The sequence below is a fragment of the Pristiophorus japonicus genome, chromosome 9 (assembly GCF_044704955.1).
Source record: "Pristiophorus japonicus isolate sPriJap1 chromosome 9, sPriJap1.hap1, whole genome shotgun sequence".
Taxonomy (NCBI): Eukaryota; Metazoa; Chordata; class Chondrichthyes; family Pristiophoridae; genus Pristiophorus; species Pristiophorus japonicus.
In genome coordinates this window covers 110682021-110699668 of record NC_091985.1, presented here as the reverse complement: position 1 = coordinate 110699668, position 17648 = coordinate 110682021, and positions in this window count along the sequence as shown.

Here is a 17648-nt window from a genome sequence, read left to right as displayed (position 1 = left end):
TATTTCCTTGGTTATTCACGGCTGATTATCCCTTCTCTGACCACCCTTCTTTTTCACTGGAATATATTTTTGTTGCGCACTATGAAAGAGCTCCTTAAAAGTCCTCCACTGTTCCTCAATTGTGCCACCGTTTAGTCTGTATTTCCAGTCAACTTTAGCCAACTCTGCCCTCATCCCACTGTAGTCCCCTTTGTTTAAGCATAGTATGCTCGTTTCTGACATAACTTCCTCATCCTCAATCTGTATTACAAATTCAATGAAGACGGAGAAACCGGGAGAATGGAATGGAGTCCTTACAGAAAGCAGGGTGGGAGGATGTGTAGTCAAGGTAGCTGTGGGAGTCAATGTGCTTATGGTAGATATTGGTCAACAGCCTATCTCCAGAAATGGAGACAGAAGTCAAGGAAGAGAAGGGAAGAGTCATAGATGGACCATATGAAGGAGAGGGAAGGGTGGAACTTAGAAGCAAACATGATGAAACTTTCCAATTTGGGATGAGAGCAGGAAACGGCACCGATACAGTCACCAATGTACCAGAAAAGAGGTGAGGGAGGGGATCTGAGTAGGACTGGAACAAAGATTGTTCCATATAATCCACAAAAAGGCAGGCATAGCTAGGATCCATGCAGGTGCCCATAGCAACATCTTTTATTTGAAAGAAGTGACTGAAGTCAAAGGAGACGTTGTTGAATTTAAAAATAAGTTCAGTGAGGCAGAGGATGGTGGTGGTAGATGGGGACTGGTTGGGTCTCTGATCAAGGAAGAAGCGGAGCGCCCTCAGGCCGTCCTGGCGGGGAATGGAAGTATAGAGGGATTGAACATCCATGGTGAAAAGTGGATGGTTAGGGCCAGGAAACTAGAAATTGTTAAAGTGACGGAGGGCATCAGAAGAGACGCAGATGTAGATGGGAAGAGAGTGGACAAGGGGAGAAAAGGTAGTGTCAAGATAGTAAGACACCAGTTCCGTGGGGCAAGAACAGGTTGAAATATTGGGTCCACCATGGCAGTCCTGCTTTTTGGAAGGAGATAGAAGAGGGCTTTGCGGGGTTGGGGGGGCTATGAGGTTGGAGGCAGTGGAGGTAAGATCTTCAGAGGAGATAACATCAGTGACTGGGAAATGATGGCTTGATGTTCAGTGGTGGGGTCATGGTACAGGCGAAGGTAGGTGGAGGGGTCAGAGAGTTGGCTTTCAGCCTTCGCAGGGTAGACAATAACAGCGCCACGTGTGTCAGCAGCCTTAATGTTAGGATTGGACCTGAGAGAACAGAGTGCTGCAAGTTCAGAGGGAGGTAGGTTAGAGTGAGTGAGGAGAACAGAGAAATTGAGACGATCAATGTCAGGCTGGCAGTTCTCAATGTAGATCTAGAGGGGGTAAGAGGCCAGAGGGAGGATTTCAAATGGAATGAGACATCTGAAGATGGGAGAAAAGGTCTACCGTGCGGGTGGGAGACTCTTGGCCAAAGAAATGGGCGCGAAAGCAAAGGCGACGGAAGAAGAGCTCAGCATCGTGCCAAGTTCAAAAATCATTTTAAAAAAAAAATGAATTCATGGGATTTGGACGCCTCTGCCAAGACCAGCATTTATTGCCCATCCCCAAGTGTCCACGAGAAGGTGGTGATGAGCCACCTTCTTGAACCGCTGCATCCATGTGGTGAAGGTACTCCCACAGTGCTATTACATAATGTGTTCCAAGATTTTGACCCAGCGATGATGAAGGAACCACGATATATTTCCAAATCAGAATGGTGTGTGACTTGGGAATGGAACTGAACACTGTGCAATCATCAGCAAATATCCCCACTTGGACTTTATGATGGAGGGAAGATCATTGATGAAGCAGCTGAAGATGGTTAAGCCTGGGACATTGCCCTGAGGAACTCCTACAGCAATGCCCTAACGCAGAGATGATTGACAACCACAACCATCTTCCGAGTGTCTTCAACTTTACGAGGGCTCCTTGATGCCACACTTGGTCAAATGCTGCCTCGATGTCAAGAGCAATCACTCTCACCTCACCTCTGGTATTCCACTCTTTTGTCTATATTTGGACCAAGGCTGTAATGAGGTCTGGAGCTGAGTGGTCCTGTCTCAACCCAAACTGAGCATCGCTGAGCAGGTTATTGGTGATTAAGTGCTGCTTAATAGCACTGTCGACAACGTCTTTCATTACTTTGCTGATGATTGAGAGTCAGCTGATGGGGCGGTAACTGGTTGATTTGGATTCGTCCTACTTTTTGTGGACAGGACATATTTGGATAATTTTCCAATTTGGGTAGATGCCAGTGTTGTTGGTGTACTGCTCGAGGCGCAGCTGGTTCTAGAGCACACGTCTTCAGTACAACAGCCAGGATGTTCCTTAAAACAATACGTTGTGGAACCAGATTTATTTAATTAACTGAATTTAAATTCCACAGCTGCCATGGTGGGATTTGAACTCATGTCTTCCAATCATTAGTCCTGGCCTTTGGATTGCTAGTCCAGTCATCATCATATCATAGGCAGTCTCTCGAATTCAAAAAGGAGTTAGATGTAGTCCTTACTACTAGGGGGGTCAAGGGGTATGGCGAGAAAGCAGGAATGGGGTACTGAAGTTGCATGTTCAGCCATGAACTCATTGAATGGCGGTGCAGGCTCGAAGGGCCGAATGGCCTGCTCCTGCACCTATTTTCTATGTTTCTATGTTTCTATGAAATCGAGGAAGACTTGCTTCCACTCTAAAAGTGAGTTCTTAGGTGACTGAACAGTCCAATACGGGAATTACAGTCTCTGTCACAGGTGGGCAGACAGTCGTTGAAGGAAAGGGTGGGTGGGACTGGTTTGCTGCACGCTCCTTCCGCTGCCTGCGCCCGTTTTCTGCATGCTCTCGGCAAAGAGACTTGAGGTGCTCAGCGCCCTACCGGATGCACCTCCCCCACCTGGTCTTTGGCTAAGGACTCCCAGGTGTCAGTGGGGATGTTGCATTTTATCAAGGAGGCTTTGAGGGTGTCCTTGAAAGATTTCATCTGTCCACTTTAGGCTCGCTTGCCATGTGGGAGTTCCGAGTAGAGTGCTTGCTTTGGGAATCTTGTGTCAGACATGTGAACAATGTGGCCCGCCCAATAGAGCTGGTCGAGTGTGGTCAGTGCTTCAATGCTGGGGATGTTGGCCTGATCGAAGACACTAACGTCTGTCCTCCCAGGGGATTTGCAGGATCTTGCGGAGACATCGTTGCTGGTATTTCTCCAGCGATTTGAGGTGTCTACTTTATATGGTCCACGTCTCTGAGTCATACAGGAGGGCGGGTATCACTACAGCCCTGTAGATCATGAGCTTGGTGCCAGATTTGAGGGCCTGGTCTTTGAACACTCTTTTCCTCAGGCGACTGAAGGCTGCGCTGGCGCACTGGAGGCGGTGTTGAATCTTGCCGGCGATGTCTGCCCTTGCTGATAGTAGGCTCCCGAGATATGGAAAGTGTTCCTCGTTGTCCAGTGTCATGCCGTAGATTTTGATGACTGGCCAAGGACAAGGGCAGCAGGCGCATGTGAGCCCCGCCACCTGATAGTTCCCCTCCAAGCTACACACCATCCTGACTTGGAAATATATCACCATTCCTTCATCGTCGCTGGGTCAAAATCCTGGAACTCCCTCCCTAACCGCACTGTGGGAGTACCTTCACCACAAGGACTGCGGCGGTTCAAGAAGGCGGCTCGCCACCACCTTCTAAAGGGCAATTAGGGATGGGCAATAGGTGGGTGGGGGGCCTGACCCATCCACCTCCATGGCACGAACCTGGTATTGCAGTACTTCCAGGAACGGTGCAGTGGCTCTAGGCCTTTTGGCTAAGAGCATTGGCGCAGAGTGATCCTTGAATGGGCCCAAGGTGACCTCTGGCGTTTGTGATTTGACAAAGAATTGGAACGATTGGCTACGAATTTCAAAAAAAAAAAAAAAGTAGGAGGTGGGTGGGGTGGCTTGATCCATCCACCTCCACGGAGGTGTGTGGGGGGCCTGACCCATCCACCTCCATGGCATGAACCTGGTATTGCAGTACTTCCAGGAACGGTGCAGTGGCTCTCGGCCTTTTGGCTAAGAGCATTGGCGCAGAGTGATCCTTGATGTGTGCAAGGTGACCTCTGGCGTTTGTGATTTGACAAAGAATTGGAAAGATTGGCAACGAATTAAATAAATAAATAAATAAATAAATAAATGCTGGCCATGCCAGCGAAGCCCACGTCCCGAAACTAATTTAAAAAAGATCTATGGGAGCAGGAGCTCCTAGATAGCTTGTGGAAGGATTTTTTGTCCTTGCTTATTGCACTTATTCAGTGAAATTGGCACCAGTCTTTTCTCATTTTAAAGGTACATTTTGTTTATAAAGCATCTCAATATCATGGTGGAGGTAGCACAAGATGCATGCCAGAGACAGAAGCAAGCTCAAAACCATTCTGTAGACTTTGGCAAACCTACTTGCCAATGATCTAGGATACAGTCAACAAGACAAAGATTTGTCATCTGTAGTAACCTTCCAAAACAGATTTACATTAACTTACAAAACCGAAACAGGCCATTCCACCCAACTGGTCTATGCCGGTATTTATGCTCCACACAAGCTTCCTCATCCTACTTCATCTATCAACATATCCTTCTATTCCTTTCTCCCTCATTTACTTATCTAGCTTCCCCTTAAATGCATCTATGCTATTCACCTCAACTACTCCAGGTGGTAGCAAGCTCCACAATCTAACCACTCTCTGGTTAAATAAGTTTCTCCTGAATTACTTATTGGATTTATCAGTGACTATCTTATATTTATGACCTCTAGTTTTGGACTCCCTCACAAGTGCAAACATCTTCTCTATGCCTACCCTATCAAACCCTTCATAATTTTAAAGACCTCAATGAGGTCACCCCTCAGTCTTTATTCTAGAGAAAAGATCTCCAGCCTGTTCAATCTTTCCCGATAGGTATAACCTCTCAGTTCTAGTATCATCCTTGTAAATCTTCTGCAGTCCCTGAATATCCTTTTTGTAATATGGAGACCAGAACTGTGCACAGTGCTCAACATGTGGTCTAACCAAAGTTCTATATAAGTCTAACGTAACTTCTTTGCTTTTCAATTCTATTCCTCTAGAAATGAACCCCAGTGCTTTGTTTGCATTTTTTAATGTCCTTAGTAATCTGCATTGCTACTTTTAATGATTTGTGTACCTGTACTCCTCGAACCCTTTGCTCCCCTACCCCATTTTGACTTTTATTTTCAAGGATTATGTGACCACCTTATTCCTCCTTCCAAAATGCACTACCTTATATCTTCCAGCCACCCCGCGACTCCCTCCCTCCTCTCTGCGGGTGGGAAATGGAGGCTTCCCATGAAAATCAGGCTTTGCCTTGTATTGAAATTCATTTGCCATTTACACATCCATTCTGCAAGTATATTAATTTGTTACAGTCTTCCTCAACATTTACTATAACACCCAATTTAGTGTCATCAACAAATTTTCCAAAATCCGCAAATACTTGAGTCGAAATGGTTTACATAAATGGCGAGTAAATGGTGCCTGCACTGATCCCTATGGATCACATACCTCCTCCCATTCTGAGTAACTACCTTTAACCCTTGTTCTCATAGGAACATAGAAAGGAACATAGGAACAGGAGTAGGCCATTCAGCTCCTCAAGCCTGTTTTGGCATTCAACTAGATCATTGCTGATCTGTATCTTAACTCCATCTATCTGCCTTGCTTCTGTAACCCTTAATACCCTTGCTTAACAAAAATCTAGCAATCTCAGTTTTGAAATTTACCACTGACCTAGCCTCAACAGCTTTTTGGGGAAGAGAGTTCAAGATTTCCACTATGCTTAGTGTGAAGAAATGCTTCCTGACATCAGTAGTGAACAGCCTAGCTCTAATCTTAAAGTTATGCCCCCTTGTTCTGCACTGCCCCAACAGAGGAGCTAGGGTACAAAGAGAGAAACTATCATAGAAACATAGAAAATATCAACTCCTTTAATCATCTAAAGCACCTCAATTAGATCACCACAAAATCATCTATACTCAAGGGAAAACAAGGAAAGTCTATGCAACCTGTCCTCATTATTTAACCCTTTTAGCACCAGTATAATTCTGGTGCATATGCACTGCACCCATGAATCTATCTCTCGTACTTTATCCTCATCCAATAATGTGAAGCCAGCTTGCTATTGATTGTTACTTGCTCCTGGGTCCACATGCTTGGAATTTAGTCATGAGTCTACTATGCGATATCTTATCGAGGGCCTTTTGAAAATCCAAGTATATTTAATATACTGCATCACCCATGTCTACTGTTTCTTTTACTTCTTCAAAAAATTCAATAAAGTTGCTCAAGCAACTTTCCGTTTCTAGATGTTTTTTATTACATCTCTGCTCCAAGCTTACTCCACCCTATCTACATCAACATTATCCCACCACCAGACCTCTGATTTTAACTGTGGACTCCCTCCTGTTGTCTCCTCTCTACTCCATGTTTATTACCAGGACATATCTATCCTAAACTTGCTATGTAACCACACCTATGTAACTTGAGTTTCCGTGTGTCCATTTACGTATTCGTTTTGGCTGCCGCTCTGGACCTAAGCGCATCATTTCTATTACCCCTTTTCTTCCTTTTTTTCTCTTTAACCCTCCTAGGATCTGCTCTTGTCATCATATCTCCTTTTTACCCTCTCGGGTACTCTGACCCTCCAAATCTCTAGCCTGACCCTTCAGCGTTCCTCGACCTTCCTGCTCTCCTGCCACATTCCCTCTTAGATAAGCACACAGCTTCACTCTGTGCCTCTCTTGGCATCCTCCGAAGGGCCCATCGAGGCACTCGTCACTGTCTCCTTAACCCATCAACCCAACTGCCCCACTCTACTCTCTCACCGACCTTCCCACCTAGTGCCCCCGCTGGGGGCCAATCTTAACAATTTCCTTCCCATCCCACTCACCCATCCCAGTGCTGACCCTGTGGACTCTGCCAGTGGATCAGCTATCACTGCTCCTCTCCCTTCACAATGTCTGTTCATTTGTGAACAAGGCCCTTGCCATCCATGAGCTTATTCTGGATGATTGGATCAACATCATGGGCTTCACGGAAACCTGGTTAATGTGTGATGACACCTTCCACCTTAATGAAGCCTTCCCTCCTGGCTATACCTTCCACCATTTGCCCCATCCAGACCACCAATTCATATCTTGGTCTCTCCCACTATGCCCCTTGCACTTTCTCCTTTTTTGAGCATCTCATTTTGTTCCACCTCTCTTATCTCTCCTCTTTCTCTTCTCTTTCTCTACTGCCTATCCAAGTACCATGCCAAGCCTTTTACCAAGGTATCTTCACTGCCCCAGCCACTGCACCAAGCAACTTTTCATCCTCAGTGATTTCAACCTCAACTCACCATGCTCTCCTTGGAGTTCACTGCCCTCTTATCCTCCCTTAATCTCTGCTCAGTCACATCCTCACCTCCACCTTTGATGCCCTTGTCCTCATTACAACCATTACTCTCACTCACCTTAGTTGTTCCTCCTGGTACTGCCCTCATCGCCGCTTTTTTAAGTCCAGGGATGCAAACTTGGGGGACAACTGGTTTAGCCATTCATCTCCAAATCTAGCTGGAGCATATAAAGCACTATCAGGTCCTGCTTTCTTCTGCCAAACTGTTCACTATTACAGGATCATATTGGAATGCAAAGATAACCCTTGGCTTCTCTTCTCTACTACACACTATCATTTGAAATCCCACTACCCTGTCTTCTCCAACAAGTGCGAAGAGCTCATGAACTTCTTTGTCACATAGAATGAGACCATCCATTCAGCTGCCTTTGACATTTCTCTCCCTTCCCTTAACCCACCAATCCAAACTTCCTCAAAAGTTCCCCTACCCTAGCCCTGAACTCGTATCTTTCTCTCGTTTGGCTCCTGTCTTGACTCATGCCCTCTCTGAGCTCTGCTTGTTCATGAGACCCACTTTCAACTCCCTTGACCCTAATTGCTGACCACACAACTTCCCTTCCCGGCCCCATGTTAGCTAATATTGTTAACGGTTCTCTCTCCTTGGGTACTGTCCTCCTCCCTTTCAAATCTGCCATCATCACCCCTCTCGAAATAAACACCCTTGACCTCACTGTCCCAGCTAACTACTGCCCCATCTCCAACCTCCCTTTCCTCGTCAAAGTCCTTGTATGTATTGTCTCCTCTCAAATCCGTGCACAGCTTTCCTGCAAATCCACGTTTGAATCCTTCCGATCACATTTCTGCTCCTGCCACGGTACTGAAATGGCCCTTTTCACAGTCAAAAGTGACATGTTTTGAGTGTGACCGTGGTAAACTATCCCTCCTTGTCCTTCTCAACCTGCCTGCAGCCTCTCCACCATCGTCCAGGTGGGTGGGACTGTCCTCTCTTAGTTCTATTCTTATAGATTCAGTCGTAGCCAGAGAACCACCTGCAATGGCTTCTCTTCCTAGTCCTGCACCTGCACCGTTACCTCTGGAGACCCCCAAGGATCTATCCTTGGCCCCCTCGTATTTCTCATCTACATGCTGCCCCTCGCTGACACCATTCGAAAACACGGCAGGTTCCACATGTATGCTGACGACACTCAACTCTACCTCACCATCACCTTTCTTGAACCCTTCACTGTCTCTGATTTGTCATATTGCTTGCCTGACATCCAGCACTGGATCAGCCACAATTTCCTCAAATTAAACATTGGAACGACCAAAGCCATTGTTTTTGGCCCCGCCACAAACTCTGTTCCCTAGCCAGGGACTCCATCCCTCTCCCTAGCATCTGGGTGTCGTATTTGACCCCGAGATGTACATCTGACCATATATCTGCTCCATCAACAAGGCGGCCTACTTGCATCTCTGTAACATCGCCCTACTCTGCCCTGCCTCAGCTCTTCTGCTGCCGAAAGCCTCATCCATGCCATTGTTACCTCTAGACTTGACTATTCAAAGCTCTCCTGGGCAGCTTCCCATCTTCCACCTTCCATGAACCTGAGCTCATCCAAAACTCTGCTACCGATATCATAACTCGCACCAAGTCCCATTCACCCAACACCCCTGTGTTCACTGACCTACATTAGCTCCTGGTTCGGCTACACCTCGATTTAAAAATCCTCATCCTTATTTTCAAATCGCTCCATGGCCTGTAACCTCCTTCAGCGCTGCAAACCTCTGAGATCTCTGCAGTCCTCCAAGTTTGGCCTTTGCGGATCCCCGATTTTAATCATAGAATCATAGAAATTTACAGTACGGAAGGAAGCCATTTCGGCCCATCGTGTCCACACCGGCCGACACAGAGCTATCCAGCCTAATCCCACTTTCCAACGCGTATTCCGTAGCCTTGTAGATTACGGCACTTCAAGTGCACATCCAAGTATGTTTTAAATGTGGTGAGGGTTTCTGGCTCTACTACCCTTTCAGGCAGAGAGTTTCAAACATCTACCGCCCTCTGGGTGAATTTTCTCCCCCTCAAATCCCCTCTAAAACTTCTACCAATTACTTTAAATCTATGCACCCTGGTTGTTGACCCTTCTGCTAAGGGAAATAGTTCCTTCCTATCCACTCTATCTAGGCGCGTCATAATTTGATACACCTCAATAAGGCCTCCCCTCAGCCTCCTCTGTTCCAAAGAAAACAAACCCATCCTATCCAATCTTTCCTCATAGCTAAAATTGCCACTGTTCTGCCTACTTGACCAGTTCATTGATATCTTCCTGCAGTCTACAGCTTTCTTCTTCATTATCAACCACACAGCCGATTTTTGCATCATCTGCAAACCTCTTAATCATCATCATAGGTAGTCCCTCGGAATCGAGGAAGACTTGCTTCCACTCTTAGAATGAGTCCTTAGGTGGCTGAACAATCCAATACGAGAGCCACAATCCTTGCCACAGGTGGGACAGACAGTTGTTGAGGGTAAGGGAGGGTGAGACTGGTTTGTCACACGTTCTTTCCGCTATCTGCGCTTGATTTCTGCATGCTCTTGGCGATGAGACTCGAGGCGCTCAGCGCCCTCCCAGATGCATTTCCTCCACTTAGGGCGGTCTTTGGCCAAGGACTCCCAGATGTCACTGGTGATGTTGCACTTTATCAGAGAGGCTTTGAGGGTGTCCTTGTAACGTTTCCTCTGTCCACCTTTGGCTCGTTTGCCATGAAGGAGTTCCGAGTAGAGCGCTTGCTTTGGGAATCTCGTGTCTGGCATGCGGACAATGTGGCCTGCCCAGCGGAGCTGATCAAGTGTGGTCAGTGCTTCAATGCTGAGGATGTTGGCCTGGTCAAGGACACTAATGTTGGTGCATCTGTCCTCCCAGGGGATTTGTAGGATTTTGCAGAGGCATTGTTGGTGGTATTTCTCCAGCGACTTGAGGTGTCTACTGTACATGGTCCATGTCTCTGAACCATACAGGAGGCCGGGTATTACTGCAGCCCTGTAGACCATGAGCTTGGTGGTAGATTTGAGGGCCTGGTCTTCGAACACTCTTTTCCTCAAGCGGCCGAAGGCTGCGCTGGCACACTATAGGCGGTGTTGAATCTCATCAATGTCTGCTTTTGTTGATAAGAGGCTCCCGAGGTATGGGAAATGGTCCACGTTGTCCAGGGCCACGCCGTGGATCTTGATGTCTGGAGGGCAGTGCTGTGTGGCGAGGACAGTCTGGTGGAGGACCTATGTTTCACGGATGTTACCTTTGTCTTACACCTGTGGGAGGTGCCATCTTCCAACTACCATCTTCTGCCATCTGGTAACTTCCCACCCCCAGCCTCCCCCCTCTCACTATCTAGACCTCCCCTGATCCTAATAGGGGGTCTTGGACACTTAAACCCCTGCTCTAAACCCAATTCTGCGAATCCCATGGGTTCTTAATCATACCCCCTACATTTGTCTAAATCATTGATAAATACCACAAATTGCAAGGGACCCAGTACTGAGCCCTGCGGGACCCCACTCGAAACAGCCTTTCAGTCAAAAAAACACCCATCAACCATTACCCTTTGCTTCCGGCCACTGAACCAGTTTTGGATCCAACTTGTCACTTTGCCTGGATCCCATTGGCTTTTACTTTTGTGGTCAGTCTGCCATGTACAGCCTTATCAAAAGCCTTGCGAAAATCCATATACAATACATCAAATGCACTACCGTCATCGACTCTCTTTATTACCTCCTCAAAAAATTCAATCAAATTAGTCAGACACGACCTTCACTTAACAAATCCCTGCTGACTGTCCTTGATTAATCCGTATCTTTCTAAATGAAGATTTATCCTGTCCCTCAGAACTTTTTCCAATGATTTTCCCACCACTGAGGTTAGGCTGACTGGCCTGTAATTAGTTGGTCTATCCCTTTCTCCCTTTTTAAACAAAGGTACAATGTTAGCAGTTCTCCAGTGTCACATCTGTAGCCAGAGAGGATTGGAAAATGATGATCAAAGCCTCTGCTATTTCCTCTTTTGCTTCTCTTAACAACCTGGGTATATTTCATCTGGGCCTGGGGATTTATCCACTTTCAAAGCTGCTAAACCCCTTAATCCTTCCTCTCTCACTATGTTTATTTCATCTAATATTTCACACTCCTCCTCCCTAATTGCAATGTCTGCATCGCCCCTCTCTTTTGTGAAAACAGACACAAAGTATTCATTAAAAACCATACCCATGTCTTCTGCCTCCACACGCACATTACTTTTATGGTCTCTACTAGGCCCTACTCATTCTTTCGTTATCCCCTTGCTCTTAATGTATTTATAAAACAACTTTGGGTTTCCCTTGATTTTACTTGCCAACGTTTTTTCATGCTCTCTCTTTGCTTTCCTAATTTCCTTTTTAATTGCACTCCTGCACTTTCTATACGCCTCGAGTTTCTGCAGTATTGAGCCCTGGGTATCTTGTCTTAAGCCTCCCTTTTTTTCTTTATCCTACTCTATGTCCCTTGACATCCAGGGGGCTCGAGATTCGTTAGTCCTACCCGTTTTCTTTAAGGGAACATATTTGTTCTGAACCCTCAGGATCTCCTATTGAATGCCTCCCATTGCTCTGACACTGATTTACCTTCAAGTAGCTGTTTCCAGTCCACTATGGTTAAATCACCTCTCAGCTTAGCAAAATTAGCTTTTCCCCATTTGAGAACTTTTATTTTTAGTCTATCTTTGTCCTTTTCCATAACTACCCTAAATCTAACTGAATGATGATTACTAGCACCAAACTGCTCTCCCACTGATACCCCTTCCACCTGACCAGCTTCATTCCCTAAAACAAAGTCCAGAACTGCCTCCTCCCTTTTTGGTCTTGCTACATACTGGCTAAAAACGTTCTCCTGAGTGCATTTACACACAAATTCTAGGGTACTTCAAATACCCTACTATTATTATGGTTTTTGCACTTCTCAGAAATTTGCCTACACATTTGCTCTTCTAACTCCCTGTGACTGTTTGGGGGTCTATAGTACATGCCCAGCAGAATGATTGCCGCTTTTTTGTTCTTCAATTTAACCCATATGGCCTCATTTGATGATCTTTCTAATATATCATCCCTCTTCACTGCTGTAATTGTTTCTTTAATCAATACTGTGAACCCCCCTCTCACCTGTTTGAAACCTCTGTAACCAGGAATGTTGAGCTGCCATACTTGGCCGCCTTTCAGCCATGTCTCAGTAATAGCTATAATATCATACTCCCAAGTGTCTATCTGTGCTCTCAGCTCATCTGCCTTATTCCCTATACTCCTTGCATTGAAGTACAGGTGGAGCATCAGACATTAAGCTGACAGGTCTATCAGACCCTCGACTTGTTCTATCTCTCGTTTTCAATTAACCTCGGGTCAACAGCTTTTTGGGGGAGAGAGGGCCAGACTTACATTACCCTTTGTGTGAAGAAATGATTCCTGACATAATTCTTGATCGATCTAGCTCTAATTTTAGGATCATGTCCCCTTCTCATAGACTCCCCCACCAGAGGAAATAGTTTTTCTCTATATACCCTAAAAATCCTTTAATCATCTTAAACAGCTCAATTAGATCACTCTTTAATCTTCTATACTCAAGGGAATACAAGCCTAGTCTATGCAACCTGTCCTCATAATGTAACCCTTTTAGCCCCGGGATCATTCTGGTGAATCTGCACTGTACCCCCTCCAAGACCAATATATCCTTCAAGGTGTGGTGCCCAGAACTGACAGTGTTCTAAATGTGGCCTAACCAATCTGCTGGAACCTCTCCAGAATCCAGGTAATTTTGGTAATTACAACCAATGCATCCAGTATCTCTGCAATCACTTCTTTTAAGACCCTAGGATGCAGGCCATTAGGTCCAGGGGACTTGTCCATCTTTAGTCCCATTATTTTACTGAGTCATTTTTCTTTAGTGATAGTGATTGTTTTAAGTTTCCCTCTCCCTATAGCCCCTTGATTATCTATTTTTTGGGATGTTTTTAGTGTCTTCTACAGTGAAGACCGATACAAAATATTTGTTCAAAGTCTCTGCCATTTCCCTGTTCCCCATTATTAATTCACCAGTCTTATCCCCCAAGGGACCAACATTTACTTTAATGTAGATGAGCAAAGGGATCTGGGGTACAGATACACAAATCACTAAAAGTAGTAACGCATGCTAATAAGGCCATAAAAGCAGCAGAGCACTGGTGTTTATTTCTAGAGGGATAGAATTTATGAGCAGAGAGGTTATGTTGAATTTGTATTGAACTGTGATTAGACCACACTTGGGGTATTGTGTACAGATCTGGTCTCCATATTACCAAAAGGATATAGAGGCACTGGAGATGGTGCAAAAAAGATTTACAAGGATGATACCAGAACTGATCAGAGAAGGCTGAACAGGCTGGGGTTCTTTTTTCTAAAAAAAAAGGCGGCTGAGGGATGACTTAATAGAGGTATTTAAAATTATGAAGGGCTTGATAAGGTAGACATAGAGAAGATGTTTCCAGTTGTGGGGGAGACTGGAATGCGCGGCCAGAAAAATAGGGAATTCAGGAGAAACTTCTTTACCTAAAAAGTGGTAATAAAGTGGGACTCGGTATCACGAGGAGTAATGCAGGTGAATAGCATAGATGCATTTAAGGGCAATCTAGATAAGCACATGAGGGAGAACGAAATAGAAAGATATGCTGATAGGTTTGATGAAGTAGTGGGGGAGAAGGTTCATGTGAAGCATAAACACCCCCATAGACAAGTACATTTCTATGCTGAACATTCAATATAATTCTTTTACTCTTAGCCACCCTCTTTCTTTTAAAATCCTTTAGCGTTGTCCTCAATATTGCTTGCAAGATTTTTCTCGTATTCACTTTTCGCAACTCTTACAGCTTTGTATCCCTTCGCTGTTCTTTATATCTCTCCCAGTCCACGGGATCTCTACTATTCTTTGCATTTGTATAAACCATTTATTTTAGTTTTATATTATCTCTCACTCTTAACTGGGTAAGAAAGGAACCCTGTAAGACAGTCAAAATAACTTCATTCCCTTTTCCCCTTTCACTACCAATTCAAAGGGATTTAGGTGTCTTTGTACTCGAATTACAGAAAGTTAGCATGCAGATACGGCAAGCAATTTCGAAAGCAACTGGTATGCTAGCTTTTATTGCAAGGGGGTGGGAGTATAAGAGTAAGGAAGTTTTGCTGCAATTATACTGGGCTTTGGTGAGATCACACCTAGAGTACTGTGTACAGTTTTGGTCTCCTCACCTAAGGGAGGATATACTTATCTTAGAGGGGGTTCTACAAAGATTTACTAGATTGATTCCTGCAATGAGAGGGCTGTCCTATGAGGAAAGATTGAGTAGAATGGGCCTGTATTCTCTGATGATTAGAAGGTGGTAATCTCATTAAAACATATAAAAATTATTGGAGGGCTTGATAGGGTAGATGCAGAGAAGTTGTTCGCCCTGGCTGGAGAGTCCAGAACTAGAGGGTCATAGTCTCATTATAAGGAGTTGGCCATTTAGGACTGGGATGAGGAGAAATGTCTTCAGAGGGTGTGAATCTTTGGAATTCTCTAGCCCAAAGGGCTGTGGATGCTCAGTCAGAGTATATTGAAGACTCAGTTTTTTCGACACTAAGCGACTTAAGGGATATGGGGATAGAATGTGAAAGTGGAGTTGATGTAGAAGATCAGCCATGATCTTATTGAATGGTAGAGCAGGCTAGAGTGGCCGAATGGCCCACCTGTGCTCCTATTTCTTATGCATCTCTTCTTGCTAATTTATTTGGGGGTAAAACTGAAATCTTCCATGATTATTATTCTATGGGCTAGAAATTCAGGTACCTTCTGCCCGTTTCATGAAAAAAATGGTGGCCGCCTCACTTACGCTTGTCTTTGAGGCGGGACTCGATGGCCGCCATTTTAGTGAGGGCCATAGCATTGCCATTTGAGGCGCTGGCCCTAGACATGCATATCTGCAGACTGACATCATTCAATGTGCAACACCCTCTTGACACCATGCTTTGTGAACTTGAACCTTTGCACTGAGGTTAATGCTGGGTCCTCAGCTCGCTCTGAAAAGCAAGCATGCAGCAAACCTACAGAGACACTATCAGCACTACTTAAAGGGACACACACATCTTAGAGGCAAGTTTGCATTTAAGCTTTTGGACTGGATTTTTAATATTTTATTGAAGTAGTGCTTTGGTGCAATACATGTTCAAAGTTTTTAAGTGTGCAGGGAGTGTTGCTGAACGCTTGCAAGGCCTCGACTGGCAAAAGGCGGTCTTTGAGAAGACAGAAAATACTCAGGAGGTCAGGCAGCATCTGTGGAGAGAGAAACAAGAGTTCACATCTCAGGTCAAGATGCTGCCTGACTTGCTGAGTATTTCCAGCATTTTCTGCTTTTATGTCAGATTTCCAGCATCCACTCGCAGAAGGAAGAGGAAGTAGCTGAAGAGGAGAAAGCAGAAGGAAGGATGCAATCCAGACAGCCACTTTCTAGCTGGGATATCTAGGATGGAATCATCCACCTGCGATACCAGTGACCACAATCCAAATTCCCTTTTCAACATTTGTCCCCCACCTTCCCTTCCCTCTGTTCCTGACCATCACAGTGTCTTCTTGGTCACAATGCTGAAATAAAAGCCACCGTAGAGCAAACTTTCCAGTCCAAATTTCTACATCTATCCATGCAATATATCAAAAAATCAACTAATCACATTATGCATTTCCTTAGTAACTATCTTATGTGTGCCTTTGCCTATCGTACAGATATTACGCAGTGCTACCCCAGTGGCTGCAGCATGGCTGTTGAAAGGCTGCTGAATTTCAGTGGGGGACACTGGAGCCAGGTGGTCGGGCCAACACTGCTGGCAGTGAAGGTCTCGGTGATGTGGGCCCACATCGTTCTTCTTGGAGGGCCTTCTGGGTAGACAACCCCTTTTGCAGTATTGGTCCTGCACAAAGCTGGGCTGCTGCATACGAGACCCTGGGTGCCCCTTCCCTGGCTTGTTGAGCCATTTGTGTTCGTGCTGAAGCACTTTTGGGGGGCGCAGAAGTCTATTCTGCTTTAAGATTTGAAGACTGTCCATTTTGGAATTATTTTTAGCATTCGAATTTTTAGCCCCATGTCTTTTATTTATTTTTAATATTTATTTTTTTCAGAAGGCAGTTGAGCTCTAAGGGCTAAAAACTGACCATTTTTAAATGATTTTTATTTTTTTCATTTTAGAAGGCAGCTCCCCTTTAATTGAAAACTGACAGCCTTGCTTTAACTTCAAGGACGCTACGGCCATGCTACATTGGGCTTCCTGCTATCAGTAGCCCCCCAAAAACCAGCCGTACACAGTAAGTTTAGCACTACACCAACAGCAGGCAGCACCAAAATATCAGCGCTGTTTCTATCTTAATGTTAGTTATGTCCCTTTTTCCTACTGTCATTGTTATTTTTAATTCGTACAGCTACCCCATCCACCCTTCCCTAACCTTTTTAAATATGTTACAACCCGCAATATTTAGCAGCCAGTCCTGTTCTTGATGCAGTCATGTTTCAGATATCCCTTCGACATCTGGTTCCACCCTACAAATTAATGCCCCCATTTTGTTTTTGGATTCCATGCATATAGTTGTACAGGGAATTTAATTTGTTTTTATTAATTGTGCCTTTCATTTTATTAAGTCATTTTATACTTTTGTTCTAGAACTGTGTCTGTTCCCTGACCGTTTATGTGCCCTTATTCACCGATTTCATTTATCTTCAGGTTTATGTTATTTTTTTTACCAAATCCCTCCCCCCATTTTACTAGTTTAAAGTCTTGCCACAGCCTTATTTATCCTTTCGGCTAGGACTTTGGTTCCATTCCACTTCAAATGGAGTCCATCCCAGCAGCACAGTTCTTTCCTGTTCTAGTACTGGTGCGAGTGTCCCATGAAATGAAACCTCTCCTTCCCTCACCACTTTCAGCCACGTATTCACCCATTTAATCTGTGGAGATCAATGCATGTGGCTCAGGTAGTAATCCTGAAATTACCACCCACGGAGTCCTGCTTTATAATTTAGCTCCTAGCTTCCGATAATCCCTAGCAGGACCTCCTCCCTGTTCTTCCCTATTTCATTGGTCTCGACATGGGCCATGTCAACTGAATCTTGCCCTTCAAAATTATTTTCTAGTTGCTCTGAGGTATCCTTTACCCTTGCACCAGGTAGACAACACACC